This window comes from Elgaria multicarinata, chromosome 13 (genome assembly GCF_023053635.1).
Source record: "Elgaria multicarinata webbii isolate HBS135686 ecotype San Diego chromosome 13, rElgMul1.1.pri, whole genome shotgun sequence".
Taxonomy (NCBI): domain Eukaryota; kingdom Metazoa; phylum Chordata; class Lepidosauria; order Squamata; family Anguidae; genus Elgaria; species Elgaria multicarinata.
This window is the reverse complement of record NC_086183.1, coordinates 5,125,772-5,141,434: the sequence shown is the minus strand read 5'-3', so window position 1 is coordinate 5,141,434 and position 15,663 is coordinate 5,125,772. Positions and strand designations below refer to the sequence as shown.

The 15,663-nt window shown below is 44.5% G+C and overlaps 1 protein-coding gene across 1 annotated transcript in view; it reads left to right on the top strand.

The window, feature by feature from the left end:
- The window catches only part of CSMD2 (CUB and Sushi multiple domains 2), a 784,677-nt gene that overhangs the window by 43,804 nt on the left and 725,210 nt on the right, over positions 1–15,663 (top strand). The window lies entirely within an intron of this gene.

Sequence of the window (15,663 nt, the reverse complement as noted above, 5' to 3'; positions counted from 1 at the left end):
GGCAGGTACTCGCACATTCCTACCCTTGATGCCAGCCCTGGTTTCCAGGCTAAAAGGGGTGCACACGCCCTGACTCACCTCAGAGTTCATTTTGGAGCCTTCAAAACAGCCCCAACTCGACTCGGGCCACATCAGAGCTTGCCTTCCTCACTTCAGTACTAAAATTGAAGCGAGATTCGAGCCCCCAAAGTGGGTCAGCCCTTGTGGGATTCCTTGGTGCCCGCTGTAAGATGGGCAACCCAGGAAAACTGGGCACAAGGCTGATTGGGGGTCCATTGGACTCCTGACTCCCTGCCTGCCTGCTCCATCTCTCCTTCCATTCCTGCACCCCCAAATCCAAAGCTGCTGCTCCCAGAACTTACCTTCCAGTGCGCCCTCTTCCCTGAGAGCTGAGCCTCTATTACAAAGTAAGATCGCAGGGGCTCTCTTTTTTAAAATATCTCTATGGTCACAAACTAAGGGAAATGCTCCTTTACAGCCACCGTAGTTTGCGACCATAGAGCTATTGAAATAAAGAGTGCGCCTGCAATCTTCCTTTAAAATTGTGGCTCAGCTTTCAAGGAAGAGGACGCATTGGAAGATAAGTTCTGGAAGCAGTGGTGGGAGGTGACCGGGGAGGGCAGAGAGGGAGAGAGAGGTGTGTCCTGTGAATCCAATGGACTCACCTGGACTTGCACCAGCTTTCCTGGGAGGGCAGGGGGGGCACAGCCCAGCACTGCACCAGATCAGCCCGAGGCTTTGGTACTGACCTGCTTTGGCATTGGGCTGACCCGGTACCACCTTGGGTTCAGGCTGAGGCAGGGTGAATTGGCTCACCTCAACTCACATTTAGAGATTCGGCCTGAGGTGGTACACAGCCCTAAACAGAGCCTAGAATTATTAGGTGAAGGCTGTTAGAGGTTGCATTTAGGACATTTTGTGTAAAATCCCAACACAGTCCTACTTAGAGGAGACCCATTGAAATGAATGGGACTTAAGTCAAGTCCCATTCATTCCAATGTCTACTTTAAGTAGAACTTAAATTGGGTTTTATCCTATGCCTGCAATGTACGTGTTCTGCCACAAAGCAGTTGCTCTTTTCCTTATGCTTCTTTCAATGTCATCAAAAAGCCCCTTTTTTGAAATGGGACATATACAAATGTCCATACACATGGTCAAAATAAGCTAAATGCAGATATATAGAAATATCTTTAATTGGTAACCTCCAAAGATTGTGAGTTTAGCAGAAGTTCATTGAAGGTTAAACACTGAGCCGTGTGTGTGTGTGTGTAGACAGTAGGGGAAAGGGTCAATTTCTTTTTCTTTCTAAGCAGAACCTTAGATTACCTTTAAATATCATGTGGTGGAAATTGCAGGAAAAAAATGGTCAGGACAGCTTAAACCTGTTAAGGAACTGTGTAGTAAATAGTGCTTGTTTTAGGACCGTGGAATGTGAAATGACAGTCATCAGCAAAGTTCTTCCAACTGGCCTGTTCAAGAAAATGACTTTGCTTAGCTGTGAAAATGAAGGAGGGCACCGAAGAGAAATTTGAGCAGCCACAAAACAGCTGTGAAGGACATGATATACGTTTATGAAAATTTGAAGGGCGAAGTGCAAATAAGGATTTTCCCTTCCCCACTTTCTGACTACAAGTACTTGCGGGCGGGCAGGGATTCTGCAAGTTGGTTTGCGGCAGGTTCTGGTGGGCAAAGAGAGGAAAGCACATCTGTATGCAATGCAAAATGTATCATTTTGTTTTATACTTTTTTACCGTTTTGCAAGGAACCCAAGGAACCTTGCAGGGTCCGCCTCCTCTCCATTTTATTCTCACAACAACCCTGTGAGGTAGATTTGGCTGAGAGTCAGTGACTGGCCCAAAGTCTTCCAGTGAGCTTCATGGCCGAGTGTGGATTAGAACCTGGATCTCCCCACTCTAACCACTATGCCACACTAGCGCTCCACCTTGGAAGTAGAGCCAAAGAAGCCATTAGCTCAGAGGTAACTTATTAGGCTGCCTTAACCATCCATAGCTAGGGATGGAGGTGAAATTCATCCAGTCTGCATTTAAATTTTGCACTTTCAAACCGATATGTGCACACAAATGCATATACTATGGAAATAACATTCAAAAATGCATTACATTAGGGAACATTGCTTGCAGAAGTATGTGCATTAGGTAAAAACGCATACAAAAATGCTTATAATAAGAGAAATACACCCAAAAATGCAGATGGGTTTTGTGTAACTTTTTTTTTTTAAAAAAAAAAACTTTAACTGATGTAAAAACAAGATTAAATTAATTTAACAGAAATGCACAGATTTTATCCATCCCTATATGCTAATCACATAATTCCTGCCCGCATAGAACAAGATGGAATTACGCTTGTTTAGCCGCTGCTATGTTCTGGGAATAGATGCGCACCCAGATTTGCCTTACAGTCAGCAGCACGCTTACCAAAAGAAATCAGATCTAATTTCAGCTTTCGGCATTCAGAACTTCATCCTATCTAGATTAGATGACTTTATGCAGGGCTATCTTTGAAGATAGCATGGGGAGATCTTCTGGTTTACCATGCGGCCACCAGATTTTTCAAGGGCAAGGATGGGCAATTAATAGCCCTCCAGATGTTTTAGGGAAGGTGGAGTTGTAGGCCAGATCAAGAGAGTTTTGGCCATTGGACCAAATAAAACTGAAATGAAATGAAATGAAATGAAATGAAATGAAACAAGTCCCACCCACCCACCCACCGAGCTAGGGCTAACAGATCAGTTCACATTTCGCCTGTATTAAGCCATCATCATTGGCTACCGGTTTGCTAGTGGGCCGACTCCAAGTGCTGCTTCAGACCTTTGAAGTTCTGAATGACTGGGATTCAGGATACTTTAAGAGCTTCCATCTCCCACATGGCTCTCTTCAAAGAATAAGATGAGTACAGTGGGCCCTGCTCTATTTTCCTTAGTAACTGGAGGGAGAACTGGTGGATATGAGGGTGGGCCTTTTTCTGTTGTGGTGCTGAGACCTTTAAGGAACTCCCAAAGGAGGCTTGCCTGACTCAGTTCTTACTGACTTTTGAAGATCGTTTTATTTCAAGACATTTTAATTGTTATTAATAAGGCTGTCAATGGCTATTAGTCCTTATGGCTATTTACTACCGCCAGTATCAAAGGCAATAAGCCAATATGCACCAGTTGCTGGGGAACATGGGTGGGAAGGTGCTGTTGCACTGTGTCCTGCTTAAGGGTTCCTAGTCAACAGCTGGTTGGCCTCTGTGTGGACAGAGTACTGGACTAGATGGACCCTTGTTCTGATCCAGCAGGGCTCTTCTTATTTTCTTATTTCAACAGGCCTTCAGTGGTTCTAAATGATTACTGCATTGCTTCTGTTTTAGTAGATTTGTTGCCCTGCATTTATTATGTACTTCTAGTTTGTTAGCAATCCCATTTACCTCTTGGAAGGAGAGCAGGGTAAAAATATTTAGGAATAAATAAAGTTTCAAGGGAATTCAATGACAGATGCATGCAATTAAAGAAGCCAAGAATAATCAACGAGATACCGCAGAAAGAGAAACAGAGATCCAAGGATGGTGCGTAAGCGTATTGGCCGGAGCATGGGAAGAATGGGTGATAATTGGTTGAAGCTCATGGAATACTATGGAGATCAGAAATAACTGCATAAGCGCTTGGGGTTATCATTATGCTGACAAGGACAATGCGACAGGATGAAGACATGGAGCTGAAGGGGCCATTGGAGTTCATTAAGAGACAGGGTTGAGAGGGAGGGTTTTGAAAAGGTAAAATGATGTCCCCAGAGAAGAGGCCACTGTGGATGAAGCTTGAAGAGTTTTCTGATGTTTGCCATTCACTTGGAGGAAGGGAGGAATCTTTGGCCCAGTTCCTCCATCAGCCAAAATGGTGCCATAGATTCTGTGTGGCTGGGCTCCACCATATGGTTTTGTGTATTATTATTTGGAAAATAAGTGCCCTGCCTTTCAGTTGAATGATTCTCATGGAACGCTTAGAGCATCTGGTAATAATAGGAACCCCACCCCAAACTTAGAGATGTACACACAAAACCCAGCAGCCCGTAGGCCATTGGCTAGTGTTTCCCTTTCTTTCTGCAGTCCCAGGACCACTGGCAGCTGGAGCAGAGTATTGGGGAGGGGCCAGAGAGTGGGGACATGATATCCCTGAGGCTGCTCCTTCACTCACTGACAGATGGCCCAGGTTGGTCTCCCCTTTTACCATGATGTTCTACCTGGAAGGCAGGTGATGCAGCCTCCCGGTTACCCTTGTTTTCCAGGCTGATGGCAGAGACCACAGCATGCTTCTCTTTCCCTATGTTGGGAGCCTACCTCCTCTGCCACTGGTCTCAACTGTTATAGGAAGCAACCACCTGATGTGTTTTGGCACGTGCCCAGTGTAACTAAGATGTGTTGATGGTCTCCAACTTAGAGAACCATCCTATGGTCCCAGGGCAAGCATCACAGGGGCCATAGAATGGCTCAGATTACTCCCTCTGAGGTCAGAGACAGTACTCCAGCTTTGGAAGGGGAGGGTGAAGATCCTCTCCCTGACCCTTTTGCAGCCAGCATGAGAGAACAATCCTTGATGCCTCTCCAAAGGCAGAAAGTCAACTTTGGAGAGAGGGAAAGGGGATGTTCCGGTGGGTGAGGAGGGGGGGAGACTGGAGAGCCCAGGCTATGATTTATCCTGACCTTCCTCCATCCTCCTCCATCCCCCAAAGCACCCTTGCTAGATGGGGCTGCAAAGCTCTTCTAAAGAAAAAGAATCAAAGATTAGAGGATGGGTTAGGGGATGGGAGGCAAAAATCACCTCTGTGCCCACCCCCACCATTTCTGGCTTTAGTCCAGCAGGCATCTCAGAAGCCTCAGAGTTTGGGAGTTTCTGAGTAGCAAGGGTACAGTCCATAGGACTGAGCCCTTAGGGGTCTTTAAAATGGATTAGACAAACTAGGCCGACTGTTGTATACCACCCAGAGGCTACTGGGTGCTACAGATTGGTAATTAAATAGGTAAATGGGGGATAAGGCTATGCATGCCAATTAGTCATGATGGATATATATTACCTTCACTACCAGAGGAGCTACACCTCTGATTACCAGTTGCTGGTCTGGCCCAGCAAGTTTGCCCATTTTTTAAGTTCTCTAACACAGAACCTCAATCCTGCAGGAATCACATAAGAGTTGGGCTTTTGTGTGTGCATTTGGTGTAGCGAGTTTCAGAGGCAAATATGTCTAGACTTGGAGGCCCTTATCTATGTTTTTCTACCCCTTTGGGCAAGCCAATGGAGAATGCATTAGGAAGGCTGGCACAGTGGCACAGGTCTATTATCATGCCAGACTCTAGTACAGCTAGAATCTAGTAACCCATTGCTTCGCCTGATTTAGTGATTCATTCTTCCAGGTCAGGCATGGGTTTGGTGTTGTACATATTGTTATGCAGACCTGCCTTCCTCCACCTTGATCGCTGTAGATATTGTTGGTTGACAACTGTCACTGTCCCTGATGTGATAGCTCAGCTGATGGTAGTTGGAGGCCAAAAAATACAGAGACCCAAGTTGGGGTAAAGGTTGCTTTAGATGTGTTCTGAGTAGTTTTCTGCTTTTTCACCCCGTTATCTTGTACCTAGTGGTCTTCCTAAGCAGTCACATTATTTCTATGTCCTCTCAACATTTCACAGCTGAAAATAGGGCTACCCCTCTGCACTGATAACAGTGATATAGTTATATCAAACAACATTGCCTAACCATGTTTTATTTCTCTCCCCACTCTGTTTTAACCAGATCATAATGTGTGTTTGTTATTAAGTGCATGTATTTAACAGAGTGTTGGACTGGGAGTTAGGAGATCCCAGTTCTAGTCCGCACATGGGCATAGAAGCTCATTGGGTGACCTTTGGGCCAGTCACAGACTCTCAGCCCAACCAACCTCACAAGGCTGTTGTGAGGATAAATGGAGGGGAGGAGGATTATGTATGCCGCCTTTGGTTCCTTGGAGCAAAAAAGGTGGGATATAAATGCCATAAATAAATAAGAATGGAGCAGACATGAACAGCCCATGTCAGAAGTCTAGGAGGACCCTAGAACCCGGTGGGGAATGGCTGCAGGTCTGTCCTCACAGGATGCAAAGGGTTCTGCTTCTGAGACAGTGGCTGAGCAACCACCTAGCCTCCAAGAGTGTTATCATCTAAGAGGCAGTCTAGAGGAACCCTATGAGAAGGAGTGCCCATATACAGGGAAGAGCTCTTCAAGAGTAAAGGCTTCCATGGAAGCAAAGCTGTCCTCATGAATAGGACTTTTGCCAGAGGTCCTGTGCTGAACAGCATCTGAGCCATGGGTGGGGCTCTGGAAGCTCAGGCTACAAAAGCTTTCAGCTGAGTCCTACTGGCTACTGGAAACAATGAAACTATCTCTAGTGCTTTGTTTTTCTGAGCTTGGTACATGACAGATCTTCTGTGCTTCTGACTTCTGGACCCCTGCTTGACTCTGTCATTTACACTGCGTTTGTACTGGACTGCTTACCTGTGCTTTGAACTTGGCCATGTCTCAGACCCTTCCCTGGACTCTCCTCCTTGAGTGGTAACATGATGTGCTGGACTCCTCCTTGACTGGTAACATGATGCTCTTGACCCTTGCCTGTTTACTGACAACTCTTGCTTGAACTGCCCTCTTCCTGTACTGATTCAACCATACTTGACCTTTACCTGTTCAGTGGCTTGCTGTTGAACCTGCCCATATTTTGTCTTAATGTAGAGCTTAATCCAGCCATAGCAGGGTATGTATACAGATTCTCAAAGTTCAAATTCCTACTCTCAGCTCAAAAACAGTAATTGTGGAGACCTGGAGAAAGGAAGCTGAAGCTTCCTGTGAGTCAGAACAAGATAAAACAACTTTGCAAATAGAATGGGTTCCCAACACATTTCAAGGAAACCTTTTCAAGTGAAATCTGTGAACACATATAAAATCATGCAGTCTAAAAAGTGCAAGGTTATTTATTTATTTATTTAAAACATTTATATCCCGCCCTATATCAATAAGATCTCAGGGCGGTGTACAGATAAAAGCATACAGTATAAAAACAGTAAATATACACAGCTAAAAACAAATTAAAGCTTCAACTCTTAAAATAATAAACTGTAGCAAACTGTACATACAATATAAACATTGCATATTTAAATGTTGAAACAATAGCACCCATTACATAATGTACATTCCGAAATATGATTGATACACATATCTTAGAAAATGTATCTTCAAAAATGACAAAGACCACCACCCTTTTTTTGTAATGAGCTGCAAAACTTATTTAATGTTTCTTAATATAACTGCTTGGAGCAATCTTCCAGCTCATTAAGCAGACCAAGAACTCAAACTTGTGTATGTTTAGAAAGAAATAAGTCCTTTAACTCCCAGTATTTTCCATCAACTAAGCTATGTTGCCTGGGCATGCTGGGAGTCACAGCACTTTTTCTGTCTAAACTTGCACAAGATCGTGCCCTAAAACATAAATCCACCCAATGGAGTATACAGAAAGTTCTCCCCTAGGTGAAATGGCTGTGTTCAAATGTAACATTAAACCATGGCTTAGTACTATGTGGACAAGCCTTGGGATGTGAACTCCCCCTCCCTTTTCTTTGCCCATCAACACAACTATGAAGAAGAGATTAGAAGGGTCTACATCTGCTTTCAGCTAAACACAGTTCGTTGCTCTGTGGTTTATTCAAACAGTCCAAACCGCGACAAATTTCTGAACAAGAAGAAACTTCAATCTGTGGTTTATGAACCTGACTTGTTCAAATGAACTCTAATTAAACTAACTGGAGTTCCTTGTTTGGATGAAATGACAAACTGTAGTTGGTTACAGGTGCTCCTGGTCTTGTGGCTGCACTGGAGGAGAGGAAATGAGGAGGGGAGTTGGCTTGTACACATAATACTAATCTAGGTTTAGGCTTATGTCCAAATCAAGGACAGGATCCAGAAAACAGACGCTGTCCCTACATTTCCCTCTGAGCTTCAGTTCCATTCCGCTGGGACTTATGCATCTAGTACCCTTCGCTCTTGGTTGCCCATTCTAGAGCACGCTAGCTTTGTGTCCCTTCCAGCATTTGTATGTAGTCATTAGGAAAACTTGTTTGCAATTTTAAGAAAATCCCTAGGCAGCCAATTGAAATGGATAGTCAAATCAGGTCGGTAGAGTCTGGCTGTGTCTATTGAATAGCCCCTTAATCAAGACACATTGTGTGTTTTTGGTTTTGTGATTGTTGTTATTATTAATATAGCTGTAGCCATGTACTTGGCATTTTTCATAAAGCGGGCTTGATAGATCCCTACTCAAAAAGATTTGCAAATTAAAATTGTATCCAGGGAAGCAACAGAGGAAGGGGGGAGTAGAGGCAGAAGTAAACTGGGGAAGAATATGGTACTGTTTCAGGCTGTAGGCAATGTCAAAGCCCTCCACTGCCACAGTTGTGGTGAAGGCTTAACGTCACTGATTGTTGCTGTAGCTTGAGTTGCAGGGTTCTACTGTGGGACAGATCTTTAGTTAGTGTCTGGGGAGGTCAGGTTTCATAGAGAAACAAGATCGGAAGAGAACAGCACCATAGAAAGCTCTGTGGGGTTGGAAGCTGGACAAGGTTCCACTCCTACTTGGATGGCCGATTCCAGAAGGTGGTGCTGGGGGATTATTGCTCTGTGCCGTGGCTCCTAAGCCATGGGGTTCCGCAGGGCTCTATTTTATCCCCTATGCTGTTTAACATATACATGAAGCCGCTGGGAGAGGTTATCCGGAGATGTGGACTGAGGTGTCATCAATATGCGGATGATACCCAGCTCTACCTTTCCTTTTCATCAAACCCAGGTGAGGCAGTGACTGTTCTGAACCAGTGCCTGGGCACGGTAATGGACTGGATGAGGGCTAACAAACTGAGACTCAATCCAGACAAGACGGAGGTACTGTTAGCAGGTGGTTCATTTGTCCGGCGAGGTGATGTTTGCCCTGTCCTGGACGGGGTTGCACTCTCCCTAAAGGATCGGGTCCGTAGTTTGGGGGTGCTCTTGGATCCAGAACTGTCACTTGAGGCACAGGTGAACTCAGTGGCAAAGAGCACCTTTTATCAGCTTAGGCTGATATACCAACTGCGCCCTTATCTGGACAGTGATAGCCTAGCTACAGTTATCCATGCTCTGATAACCTCTCGTTTGGATTACTGCAATGCGTTATACGTGAGGCTGCCTTTGAAAACGGTCCGGAAGCTTCAGCTGGTACAAAACAGGGCAGCCCATTTACTAACAGGGACTGGCTGGCGAGATCACATTACGCCAGTCCTTTTACAACTTCATTGGCTGCCAGTCCAGGTCCGGGCCCGATTCTAAGTGCTGGTATTGACATTTAAAGCCCTAAATGGTTTGGGGCCAGGTTATTTGAAGGAACGCCTCCTCCCATATGTACCTACCTGGACCTTGAGATCATCTACAGGGGCCCTTCTCCGTGAGCCCCTGCCAAAGGAAGTGAGGCAGGTGGCTACTAGGAGGAGGGCTTTCTCCGCTGTGGCACTCCGGTTGTGGAATGAGCTCCCCAGAGAGGTCCGCCTGGCGCCTACACTGTACTCCTTTCGTCACCAGCTGAAGACCTTTTTATTCACTCAGTATTTTAACACTTAATTTTAACTTAAATTTGAATTATACTATTTTAACTCTGTATTTTAACCTTATATCAATTTTGCTGCGTGGTTTTATCCTGGTTGTGCTTTTTATATTGTATTTTGTATTTGTGTTTTTAACTTGTTGGTTGTTTTATGATGGTTTTAATTTTTGTGAACCACCCAGAGAGCTTCGGCTATTGGGCGGTATAAAAATGTAATAAATAAATAAATAAATAAATAAGGTTGTCTGTATATTGCTCCAACAAGGAGCAGATCAAGACCAAGCCTTACATAGGAGTTCTGCTTTCCCAAGCTGATTGGCTTTGCCTCTTCACTGACTGAGACTTTGCTTACTAAGGGGTTGTTGGCATGTTTTAGATACCTCAAGTGGGATGATCTGGGAGTAGCTGTGCCATGTGTGTACTGCTCAGAGTTTGAAGGTGGCAATGCAGTCTCATTCAGACACAGGGCAGTTGACCCCAGGGATCTTCCTGGAGAACTAGATCCTGGAGAGATGGAAGCCTCACGTCACTTTTTCATGTCTGAGTCCTCTCCCATTAATTTTGGAGCCGCCTCTTCTGAGGAGAAGGGGACAGGGTCTTCTGAGATTGAGGATTCAAAGTTTTGGTCTTTTATAACTATGTGATTATTTCAGTTACAAATACTTAGGGCTTAATTATGGTAAATATCTTCTGAAGCATCTTGTTTCACAAGGAGGCTCCCACATTGGGCCTGATTTTGTTATAGCAAAGGGTGTGACACAGTTAAAGGAATGTTGATTTCCCTCTGAAACATTCATGCTCTGATTGCTCCCCCTGTGCCTGTTTGCATTCCCTTCCCCTCCTTATTGTTTTACTATGATTTTAGTAGAATGTAAGCCTATGCGGCAGGGTCTTGCTATTTACTGTTTTACGCTGTACAGCACCATGTACATTGATGGTGCTATATAAATAAATAAATAAATAAATAATAATAATAATAATAATAATAATAATAATGGGGGGAATTATCAGAGCAAATAAAGAGAATAATGGACTTACAAGGGGTTTCTGCTGGAGTTTGCTACTGCCCTTTTTTAGGCTTTCTACTCCTACCACTCCAACACTCTTATCTGTCTCAATAAGTTCTGAGAATTTTAATCTTATCTCCTGGGAAGTATGATATTTGCCACCCTGCAGGACACCATAGTTCTTCCCCTCTCAGACATTGACTTTCCCTTAATCCCTCTACAGTTGGTTGCACTTGCAGTCAAGGGTGGGTGGGCTACCGTGGTCTGCCTTCTCTACTTCTTGTGCTTGCTTTGTATGCCTTGTGTTTTGACAAAGTTCCAGTACTATGGTGGTTGAGGTCTGCGAGATATCATAGAATCATAGAATCATAGAATAGCAGAGTTGGAAGGGGCCTACAAGGCCATATCATTTCACGTGCTCCCTTGGATCTCTGTTATCTGTGGTCTGAACAAAGCTACATTCTTTTTTCTTGTCCATCCCTTCCTGTGTCCATTGTCAATAGCTGTGACATCCTGTGACTTTCACCTGGTTGTTTTTGTGACAGCCATTTTACGCTTATTTTTTAGAGTTTAACTTCATGTGGCTGCCAATTCACTACCAGGCCAGGCTTAAGTTTTGGTTCTAGTGTATACAGTCCTAACGACTTGAGGCCAGAGTACCTGAGAGAGCGCCTTCTCTCTATCAATCTGCCTTGTCACTGAGGTAATCAGATGGCATGTTCCTGGTGGTTCCACATGGACCTATGGTCTGATTGGAGTCCACCTGGAAAAGAGCCTTCAGTGTGATGGCCTCCTTTTTTGTGGAGCAACTTGCCTCTAAGAAGTCAGGCAGACACCAGCAGTGTTTTGTTTCCAGCACCTCCTGAAAACATCTTTTTTTCAAGAAGCCTTCCTTGATTGACCAGCCACAGTTTTTATTGAAAACGATATAGTGTTTTATCATCTTTGTTGTTCATCACTCCGGAATCTGTTTAGATGTATAAATATTCTAAATGAATAAATAAATGTGGCATTATTGTTGGAAGCCGCAGATTGTCCAAAGTGAGTTCATGCCCCAGGGTCTCCTGCGGGGCTGGCAGCAGGATTGAAGGGAGCCCTGGGCAAAGTGTCCTCTGGTGTCCCACCCTTCTCTATTAGTGGGCCTGAGCACAGCAGGCTTACCTGGCTGTGATGGCAGTGCTCCAAGCAGCATTGGGCAATTGGGTTTAGCCATTCTCTAAACGTTCCTCAAGGTCTTGGGGATTGTGAAAAATTAAAATGGTGAAATGTAAGTAAGGGAGGCTTAAAGCAGACATAGGCAATGGGTCCTGGAGCCGAAGCCAGGGAGAAGCTCCCTCTGGTATAGACAAATCTATCCATTTCAGTTTCTCTTGGTTGCTAATTTTCCCCATCTTAAATTCAGCTCATTTTGAACATTCTTTTAAAAAAGAAAATAAGTAGTTTGCATGAAAATCCATAAGGCTTTTTGTGCACATTTCTCCTAATGTGTATATTGCTGTATGCATTTTTGCCCAATATATACATTTTTGCAATGCTTACAATGCTTTTTTTTAAAAAAAGTTTGAATGCATTTTTCAAGAACTCCACTGTAAAATGTGGACAAGTGTGAAAGGCCCATCTCATCCAGCATTCTGCTTCCACCATGGCCAACCGTAGGCCTCTGGGAACCCCATGAGCAGAACGCAAGCACAATAATGCCCTTGTTGAATTTGATAGAACTGGAGGGCTGGAGAAATGCCACCTGCTCAGAAATGTGTTGTTTTGTTAGTAATTATATATTCAGCCTTTTGTTGTACTTCTTTCTTGTTTAAATAAAATGGTTTTGGACTGGCACCTAGACATTGCAAATGTGTGTTATCCCACAGTCCTGAAAAATGCATACCTTCATGGAGAACGTCTTCAGTCCAGCCACAAAGAGGCCACATATGGGGGAAGGAGCATCGCTCAGGTTGTAGAATGCATGTTTGGTATGTTGAATGCCTCAGGTTCAACACTCAGCATCTGCAACTTAGAGGGTGTTTGTGTAGCAGGGTTTGAAAAGGTCCCGGAGGCTCTGGAGAGCCCACTGGCAGGTAAAATAAGGTGCTTGTTCCTTTTTATCTTGTGCTTGTATTTAGAGCAGGGACAAGATTTCTCAGAGGGCTTCCCCCCCCCTTTTTTTTCTCTTAACAAAAATTTGGAAAGTTTCTTATTTATCACTCTTGTAAAAAAAAAGAAAAGGAAAAAAGAGAGGACATTTTTGTAGATATTTTTGTGGCCACTATTCCCCAACCCCTGTCTGCTCGTGGGCACGGGCACCCCCCCCACACACAATGATCCTAGGTTGATGGTAGGGGGCAATATGTAAAATTTTGACCAAGCTTCCAACTAGTGATGGGCCAATTTACCCTGGGTAAATTCATTATTTTCTCGGATAGTAACAAACTCACCCTTAGGGATGTTCATCGCTTGGAAGTCCGACCGTTTCTGCACTCAACAGTCTTCTGCTGCATACCAGACATTTCCAAGCTGAGTCATAGGTTTCCCCCCAAACTCTGGGGACTTTTTTTTGCCAATCTGGCAAAAATTGCTCAAATTTGTGCAAATTGCAGCTCCGGTTTGCATAATTTCTGCAGATTGCAGCAATACTTGGTGCAACTTTAAAAAAATATATAAGAAATCAGCTAACTGGCCTGACTGGCTGCCGACTGAAGCTGCGGGGAGTGGGTGACCCAATGAAAGCTCTTTGAGCTCCGTCTCGCAAAGGGGTTCTTCAGACATCCCTGCTCACCCAGGTAGTCTTGGATGAGAGTTCTCCCTTAAAAAAAACGCTCATTCCACATAAATGAGCTTTTCTACATGGGCGATATTAAAAATGCATCTTGGGTGCTGCATTTTGGAGACACATGTTCATGAAGTCTCATCAATACATTGTCTACCCCATCCCTAATTCATTGTTCGTGTGTGGCCTCTCACAGAATCACTCCACCCACCCACAACAGCAAGTGAAGTGCACGTTTACTTATTGAGCAAATTAAATGAAAGTACTCTACGAACAATGATGACCCAAATCCAATCCACAGAGCATGAGAGAGAGAGAGAGAGAGAGAGACTGTGCTTACATGATTGTCTGTGGGGTGAAGTGACATCATCATAGGTTACAATAAGCGAGAAAAGAGTTCATCCAACCTGCTCAGCCCGTGCACTGAAACAGTGTCCTTTAGATGCAGACTGTGTATGCTCAGGAGCTTGCAGTCAATTCCGAATTTAATAGTGAATTCATAAAAGGCTGGTCCGAGCTAGTTAAAAAGGTGAGCATTATGAACTGATGAAGTTCAACCAACAAGTTGACTAATTATGAAATTGGGTGGCATCACTACTACTAACAGAATTGCTGCTGACATCCCTTGCAGCAAACTAAACAAACAAACATTAAGAAAGAGATGGCTACTCTCACTGTCCAGGGTGGGCTCCAGCAATGATAAACTGTTGGAGAATTTCTTCTCTCCCTGGCAAAATTTGTTGCAATGCCCCTCCCCTCCCCCCCGGCTGCCATTTTTCTGCCCACAAACAGGGTGATTCCTTTCAAGAGGCTAATTGTGCAAAGCTCTACAGATGGCTGTTGGAGTTAGGGAAATAGGTCCTTTCTGTTTGTGTGGCATTTCTATTGCTCTCTTGGCCACTGAAGTACCATCAACTTGCCCCTGCAGCATTTGTATTTTAGCCGTTACTGATGCTTGTATTGCTACTGCCACCTTGATTTAGGGTTAGATTGGGGTTATTTTTCTTTGGAACAGAAATATTTAGAAAGGAAACTTTAGTAGCTGTTTTGCCACGCTGTTTTTGACCGAATTGTGTTGTTGTTTTCTGTGCCCCGTGAACCTCTCCCACTGCAGCTGTCTGTGGATTATATTGTACCGTTTGCATTGGTTTGCTCCTCCCCTCTTTGCATAGGTCAAAGGATCCACTGTGGCTAGAACTGGGAACTCTCGCATCTGGTTCCTGGCTCCTGTCATCTTTCCTTGTGGCTCTTTCAGCCCGTTGCCCTCTTTCTGTGAAACCCTTGTGTCCCGCACTATACCAGACAGCGGCTTGTCTTGCTGAATACTGATGATCTGAGCACCACGAAAGCAAAGAGGCAAGAGGCTTGAGGTGTGACCGCTTCAAGCACAAGACAGAGTTCAGCAGGAATCTTTCCGCGGCTGCTCACTGGCTAAGTCAGGTTTCCCTCCTCCACGAAATCTTTGTTTATTAACCACCAAGTGCCCGCTTTTATTTTATTTCTGTGTTTTTTTAAAAATAATGTATATCAAAGCCCATCCTGCCATGGACCAGTGCAACTCATCTATTTCCTGTGTGCCTTTGCCTAGCAACAGTGCCTAGCAACGTCACGGCATCACGGCAAAGAATCCAGTATTAGGGGCTGAGCCAGGCAGGCTGTCGAGGAGCTGGTTAGAATGGTAATTGGCAATGAAAGATAGTCAGGCCTCCTTCATGAGGCATTCAAAGACTTGCTTCTCCTTTCTTGATCTTCTGTCTTCCCTGGGGGGGGGGGTTGTTGCAGAAGAGCCGCTGCACTCCCGTTCTCCCCCGGGTGACAAAATGGAAGGAGGGGGAGGGACCACAGCCCACAGATTCAACTGTCCTGAATAGAATTTTCCCCCACCCCACCCCACCCCACCCAACCCAATAACAACACTGAGCTTAAAACAGCTGTTCGCAAACCTTCAGTTCCTTTGGAAGCAGCCATGTTGTCAGTTGGAAGAAAAGAATATTATTAGACAAGAGAACAGAAATACTTTTAAAACCTGTGGAGCCTGGTTGTTCTGATGGCAGTGTGTGTGTGTGGGGGGTGAATACACTCCGGGTTTCAGTCAGAACCAGTCAGAACTCTAAAGGAGTGAACCAAGGTGCTTCACTCCTTGGATAGCTCCGTTGGCGTTCTGACTAGTTCTGACCTAAACTCGGAGTGGATTTACCACCCCACTGCTGTCGAAGCCACCAGTCAACACTGTTAAAAGTATAGCTGTGTCTTG